Genomic DNA, 8,534 nt, shown 5'->3' on the forward strand with positions numbered 1-8,534 from the left:
TCAATTTAATATTCTAGGTGATGAGTTAAGAAATATGCAACCTAAGGCTTAGCAAGCCTGACACCCATGGCGTCCCTATTGGTCTATTTAGAGCCAACTCCTCAATGGGCTTAATGCCCATGGAGTCCCTACTGGCCTGTTTAGGGCCAATTCCTCAATGGGTTTGACGACTGTAGGGTCTCTCTACCATAACTTTAGGGTCAAGATCCTTGATTCCGAATGCACCAGATTGTGTGATAGGTAAATCACACTTCCCCTACCATGTAAGGGGCTAATGTTGATAAGAATTCTTAAACATGTATCTCGAGGATGCTAATTGACACTCGCATGGGCATAAATGCCTCCAATAATTGATCTTGTCAAGAAGTGCCAACACTGTAATAGGTGCCACAACATGGGCCCTAAGATGAGGTATACATGCACCAATGAGGGGGAAGCTTCAAGGTGTAGGTTTGGTGGCCATAAGACAAGGAGCGGACCAGCAGTAAAGATAACAAGAGACAATGCCTCAGGATTGCAGTTCTCTGAGAGGTGTCAACCAAGCTGATACCTTTCTTGATGAGAATGTTAGTAAAGCTAACGTCATTTTTTCATTATCAATCCCTATGAAATCGTCACTACGATAGATGGTGTCAATCCGGTGACATCCCTTTTGTCAACCTTAAAGGAAAGTCTACTATCTAAGGTTGATCACTCTAACAGAGAGTGTCAATCCTAGATAACAACCTAGCCTACCTATCATTGATGTCTAGGCTGATATCCGTTGTTTAGGCAAGTAGAGAGAGGGAAGGATCCCTTATTTATATTGTGATGGTCCCTTTGATGGGACAAAGATCAAAATAGCTCTAGAATTAGCACCCTATTCAAAAATTAACCAAGGATCTCTCTCTGTCTTCGTTTCCCCCTTACCATTACCTAGCCTCACCCATTTTCTTTGTCGCTAAAAAAAACAAATGACATTGAACTCATCTTTGGACAAACAATATGTGTTAAACCATGTACCTGGCTCAACTATTTCTAGTCCTTGTCAGCCTAGGGCTATCAATGGATAGCCAAAATCTGAATTCGAATTCAAATCTGAAAAATCGAATATTATATGAAATTTTCCAATATCAAATTCGGATTCGGATAATTTTGAATATTCGATAGCGTTTCGGATATCGATTAATTCAATTCGATAATATCCGATTTAAAATAGAAAATAAATAAATATTATTTTATTTTAATTTTAAAATAATTGTATTATTTTCCTTTAGAGCTAGCTTTTCCCATTTGAGAGACAAAAAGTCTTCTTACCTTAGCAACGACCTCAGCCGCCCTCAGTCTTTCACTGCCTCATAGCCTCACCTCATGACCTCAGCCCCTCATGGTCACAACCTCACCTCTGACATCGACATCAGAATCTATAGGTAAGGACACGCCAACCTAATCTCAAATCTTTTCTTTTGATCTCTACAATTTCTTGAGTTTGGATTTTTTCTTTCTACCCTTTTTGATCCCTTCTTTGTTGTTCTATCTTGCCTTGAATCTTGAAGGTTGAAATTGAAAAATGAAAGGGTTGAAGATGATTAGATTTTGATGGAAAAAAATCTAGGGTTTTTTGCTACATGATTGAAGACATTGGCATTCTACCCTTTTTTATCCCTTATTTGTTGTGGTTTTGTGACGATTTGATCTTCGTTTATTTCAATTTATATATTTTTTTTCTTTGATATTTTAGGTGTAAATATCTTAGGTGTAGATCTAAGAATAAGAAAGCTTAGGTGTCCAATCTGTATTTATTGCTCTCTCTATATATATTTTTTTTTTCTCTCTCTCTCTGATTTATTGTTGTTTGGACCTTTAGTGCTGAAATCAAATCACAGTGTCTCCCAAAAACTTTCATCCTGTTTGGTTTGCCTTTTCTTCAAGTTCTTCTGATTTCTTTTTATTTTAAATATTAAACTTGGGTTTGTGTAATGGGAATTATTTTATTTAATCTGTGTCTTTAAGAAATTTAGTCGAAGTGTTTTTTTTAGCTCAACTAACTCTAATATCATTGAAATGGGTTCTATACTTATTTGTTGTATGTAATAATCTTTTTAATTTGTTTTATTTTAAGCAATTTTTTTTTTTTTTTGGAATTTTCAAATTTTTTGTATAATAGGTATATGTTGGTTTGTTTTATATTTTAAGCAAGTTCTTTGTTTTGGGTTTTTCATAAATTTGTATAAATGAGTATGTTGGTTTGTTTTATTTTTAAGAATGTTATTAGTTTTGGGATTTTAAGAAATTTTTTATAATGGGCATGTTGGATTGTTTTATGTTTGAGTAAATTCTTTGTTTTGGGGATTTTCCAAAGTTTTGTATAAATGGGGATATTGGTTTGTTTTATCTTTACTTTCTGTTTAAGTGAAGCTCATGGACTAAGTTGGAATGGGTACCCTTTGTGATGTATTACATACATCATTATTTTTTTTATTAGATAAATAAATGGGGAATTACCTTTATGTGTTATGGTGTTGCGTGTATGTAAATGCATGTCTAACATGGAAAAAATCCTAATAGTGGTAATGTTTTTGTTACATAGAGTGCTAGTTAGTCAGGTCTAAAGAATTTATCAACTAGAATGCCATGGTTGAGATTGTATAATGTAATTTTCGAAGCTCTCAGTACTTATATTGACCAACTCTGTGGTACTAAATGTGTAGATGAATATCAGTAAACTCTCATGATGTTTTTGTATTTAATATATTTACATTTTGTCACCCAACATACTTAACTTGGAGAACATCTTGAGTCTCAACCTAACGAACTTAACTTGGAGAACATATCGACTTAGTCTTTAATCCTCACATTTATAAATTTGGTAAGTTTTCATAATTTTATAATTTTTTAAACTCTATTTTTGATTAAGTAGTTATGGATGATTCGAAGGATTTACGTTGGGGTTGTAATATAAAAAGGGTATTTGATAATATGCCAAGACCAAGTAAATTACAATTTTAGATGTGAGTATTTTATTTTTGAGTTTTATCCACTTTGTTAAATATTATTATCTTTTGTTTGATAATTTAATTAGTAATCCATATAACTAAGTAGGATATACATGTTAGTATTTTGTAGGTTATAAATAAAATGTTTGATCCATTAGTTAAACAACTCCTAGTGTTGCATCTGCCCTTTCTATTGTGATTGATGATGATTTTAATGATGATAAACATACAAATAATATAATTCCATTAACCAATACTATAAATAAGACAACATTCTTAGAAACTAAAAGTTGGAAAATGAGGTCAAAAGTATGGTTAGAATTTAATGAAAAGAAGTTGGGGGATGAGAGCATTCAAATAATTTTGTATACATTGTAAGAGAAAATTTGACGGTTTCAATTCAAAAGGAATTACATATTTGATGAATCATACAAAGAGATGTATGAGAAGATCAATTAAAGATGTCAAACAACAATTGTTGTCTTTTAAAAAATCTAGTATAGGAACCACAAAATTGACAAATTGGAAGTATGATCCTGAAAAAAATAGAATGGATTTTGTGAAACATGATTACTCATTCAATATGGGTAAGCATGAGTATTTTCAGTTATTTGTCATTGGCGTTAATCTCATGGTCAAGTTCTATTCTAGAAATACAAGATAGGCTGATTTAATAAAAGTTTATAACAAGATAAAAATTGGATTACAAGACTTACTTAATCAACTGCCTTCTTGATGTAGTCTCACAACAGATCTATGGATATCTGATCATCAAAAACTCAATTATTCTTACCTGACTTGCCATTACATAGACGATGATTGGAGATTGAATAAGAAAATAATATCCTTTAATTTAATTCAAGGTTCACATTCTGAAGAAGCTTTGAGTGGATTTATCAAAGTACAAGTATTGGATTGGAATATTAATAAAAAGATATTTTCAATCATAGTCGATAATGCATCTAATAAAATGTTTCATAAGATGTAGTACTCACATTCTAAACTTAATTGTTCAAGATGGGTTAAAAGGGATCGATGAAATTTTAAATGAGATTTGAGAAAGTGTAAAGTTTGTAAAATTTGCAAATGCATTAGCCCATATTAGGTTGACTAGAAAAGATGTGTCCAGGGATGTGTGAAACAAATGGAATTCTACCTATTTGATGCTTGACAATAGTTTGGTCGTACATTTAACATATAAACAATTAGCGGAGTTCACTCCCGATTACAAATATTTTCCATCTTTAGAGGAATGGGAAATAGGGAGAGTTATTTGTGACTATTTGAAAGTATTTTATGATACTACTCTTAACTTTTTAGGAATCAAATATCTAACGACTAATTTATATTTTAAAGGCATATGTGATGTTTATGATAACATCATTCAATGACTTGTCCTTGAGCACAATTATGTACATCAAATGACTTTCAAAATGATTGAAAATTTTGACAAATATTGGAATAATAACAACTTCTTGATGAGCAATAGTGTGGTCCTTGATCCATATTGTAAAATGGAGTTAATTGAATTTGTGTTTTTTAAGATTTATGGGGAAGATGCTAACATGCACATCAATAAAGTTAAGAAATTAATGAATAAATTATATTCCAAGTATTTCATTTTTGATGATTCTTTTATTGATTTAGCTAGTGATTCGATTGGAGGTGGTTTGGGTACAGTTTGTGATGAAAGTTCTAATATTGGAAACTTAAGGATGTAAGAAGAATTCAAGAAATTTATCCAAAAAGTTCTCAAAATTTACAACAAGTTCAAAAGATAAAGTTAGATAAATACTTAAATGAAGGCTTATTTTCACTAGGTGAAGATGAAAATAGTTTTGATATATTATTTTGATGGAAAAATAATGGTAAAAAATTTCCCACACTTGCAACTATGGCTTGTGATATCTTGGTAGTTTCAATATCTATAGTAACATCGAAATCAACATTTAGTAGTGGACGTAGAATAATCACTGAATCTCGTTCTTCATTGAATCCCGAAATTGTGAATGCCTTGGTTTGAGTAAAAGATTGGTTGCCATCCCTTAATGGTAAATATTATAATTGTTATATTTTATTGTTCATATCCTTCCTACTACTACTTTTTTTTATAGATATTATCAATTTGGTTGATTGAGTTTACGTCGATACGGATCAATATGAACTTTTGGTTTTAGTACTTTTAAAGTTTGAATATTATATGTTTTTTTATTTAAGATGTTTCAATATGGTTGTAACCTTTAAACAACATACTTTTGATGGTGGTTGACGAATTGGTTGGTGAAGAAAATATCATCCAAGTGTTGATTATGATTTTCTTTTCTTGTGTTATTCATTAATTATTAATTTGTTGTTTACTTTTCTGTATTATTAAAAAAAATGTTCACTATTTTATGGTTTGAAGGAAAAAATAATTTTTATGGTGTTTAAGATAGAATAAATGTAATGCTGTAAGATTTGCTTAAATCGTTCTATTTTCTATCAGGCTGATGTTAAAATTGATGAAGTTTATGCACATATGACTTTTCAACCAGTAAATAAAGTAGGTCAAGATATTCCATTTGATTTCTTTGTTGATGTTTGTTTTGATTTTATTTTTTATGTTTCACTTGAGAGAAAGAAAAAAAAACTAAATCCTTTTTCCTATAGTGTGGTAAGGAAGCATTACTGGCATTTGATGCAACCACCAACTTAGAAGCTAGTAGCTAGAGACTTGCATGATGCCGCTTGGACATTCAAACATATCTATCATGGTACATGCCTTTCTTAGACATTTTCCTGCTCTTTTATTCTTCCTTTTTATCATTTTTCAAATATTGGTTGATGCCTGCATTGAGATCCTCCCATTCGTAATTGTTAGTTGTTTTGAGCGTCCATGTGGACCCAATCAATGTATATCACGTATTAAGATTCCTCTTGGAGTCAGAGTCCTAATAAGGTTGGGTCTCTATTATAATAGGAGACTACAATCCATTTTCTTATTTTTATCTCTATAAATAAATGAGATGTGGGGATGTGAAAAGTATAACAAAAAGACGACAGAAAATCAAATTCTCTCAAAAAAGAATTTCTTCTCTCTAAGTAGTAATTTTCTAGGTTTCTATCAAAAGACCCTGAGATTTAAGGTATGGAAACAGTGACTACTCCAGAAGCATCGATGTGACGAGTATTTGGACTTCCGATCTCCGACGATCGACTCAAGGTTTGGATCTCCGTTGCAACTAAAAGGTACGCTCCCTAAATCCTAATATTATTATCAAAGCCAAATATGTTTCATGTTCCGTTGTGCGAATAAAAACCTAAATCAAATTATTTTTAAAATCGAACAAAACCTAAGATTTCTTTTAGCAGAAATTTAAGAATTTTTTTAATTGATTTTTGGGAAAGAAATTAAGTTTTTCCCTAAATCAATTTTGGACAAAAACTTAAGGTTTTTTTCTCCATTGATTTTGGATAAGAAAATTGGGGGCTTTTCTTTGAACTCTCATTAGACACTTCTAATACCCTATTTTTTTTCAATTTCTGTTACTTTTAGTCGAAGTTCATAATAAATAAATAAATAATCGAGAAGGGGGTAGAACCAGAGAAACAAAATAAAGAAAAAGAGGGATAGTAGATGAGATCTGGAAGAACTCAGTCGATTTGTCTCCGATCAAAGATTAAGTGCAGTCATGGCTGTTGCTTTACCACGATACACTTCTCCGTTTGGAAAGAGAACGGCCATGACTTCATCGGAGAGATGATGGCATGGTAAGGTTGTAGATCTCACCACCCATGTTTGCCTATTACGGATCGAAACACATCCAAAGGTTGAAGCATGGCGCAACCATGGCTACTACCTTGCCATGCTGTACTCTTCCATACCGCAAAGATCTTCTATTTGTTTTCCCTCTTTTGATCCTCCTTTCCTCTTGGATTTCTTGGATCTATAATAAAATAGAAAGAACGATCTTCCTTCTCTATATAAGTTGAGTAAGAACGAAATTTCTTTTGTTGTTGAAAGTTTTTGAAATTAATAGGATTTAGTTTACTACATTCATATACGCCATTTGTTTGATATAATTATTTTGACACTTTAACACATATAATATGCATATTTTATTGTATGGTTGGGATTTCCCGTAACAATTATTTGTTAATTTAGACTCCACGTGACACAATTCAATATTGTTTTTTTATATAAAAAAAACTTGTCACTGTTATGCAATAGTATGTGGGAGCTCTTTTAATGCACTTTTTATTTGATATGAAATAAAATATCAGCACACTATCCTAGGTAACAAGATAAATGTTGACTAAGAATATGATTTACTTTGTCTTTATGCAAATAGTCTTTTGCAATCTGATATATAAATGTTGACACATTCATATTTTTTTAGAATGATCCCTCTTTTTATAAATTATAAATTATGCCATTTGGCACCGTAAGATCCAATATCTCTTAAATGAGCAAGGGGTTCTGAATACTTTGACCATAATTATGGACAGACCAAAAGAAGAAATTTATGCACAACATCGTCGTAGTATGGACACATACTTGAATTGGCAAAAATAAGATTAGTGCACTCGCTTTATTACGCTGAGTAGCATGCACAATGACCTTATTAACAAATTTGAAGGTTATCAGACAACCAAAGAAATGTGGGATGTTCTGAAGCTATTTTTTGTGGGTACTTCAACAACCAAATTGCACGTATTGACACTGAAATTTGACTCATATAAGAAGGTTCTTAATAACACCATGGTTGAACATCTTAAGAAAATATCTCAAATGATATGTGTAGATATGTGGCTTTCGTCATTACGACGGTCACATTTATTAAAGATTTGGAGTCGCCACCATTCATGTTATAAGTGGGTGTGAATGGTCACCCGATGTACATTTTTCAAAAAATGATATTTTTGACTTATAATAACTCGTGATGGATAAGGAACTAATAGAACCTAGGGATCGGGATAAGCAGTTCGGTTGGAGAAAAGGGAAGGTGTTAGACACCCTTTTTTCCTTGTCACGTGACGGTAACCTCAAAGAACTCGATCATTTTGATTTAAAATAAATAAAAAATAATGTGCCACCTGGGTGTATTTGTACCCTAGATAGGGGTTTGTTTTCGGCTGGATCATAGGGTCATCTTATTTATGGAGATAATCCTTGTAGATTTAAGCCTTGTGGACTACTCATCCTAAATTCATTTAAAACAAAATGAAAAGAAGGAAGGGATAATAGAAGAGGGAGGAGGAAAGGATAGAGAGAGAGGAGGGGTGCACTTTGAACCCACTTTGAAGCTTCTTTTCTCTTCTTTCTTTTTTCTTCTTTGTCTTCTTGAATCCTTAGTAGACTATGAGAGAGTGTGTATATATATTTTTTTAGAAGATTATTGTGAAAGTAGAATAGTAGAGGAGAGGTGAGTAGAGATTTGAGTTCTTTTTTTTTATGTGAGACTTGGTGAAAACTTGGTAACCATTTTTGGAAGGAGGGGAGGGGTATTTATAGATGCTTGGAGGATATTTGGGGGTATAATGGGGTGAAGAGTTGAGAGAATAGAGAATGACATGAGT

The sequence above is a fragment of the Akebia trifoliata genome, chromosome 15 (assembly GCF_017979445.1).
Source record: "Akebia trifoliata isolate Shusen 1 chromosome 15, ASM1797944v1, whole genome shotgun sequence".
Taxonomy (NCBI): domain Eukaryota; kingdom Viridiplantae; phylum Streptophyta; class Magnoliopsida; order Ranunculales; family Lardizabalaceae; genus Akebia; species Akebia trifoliata.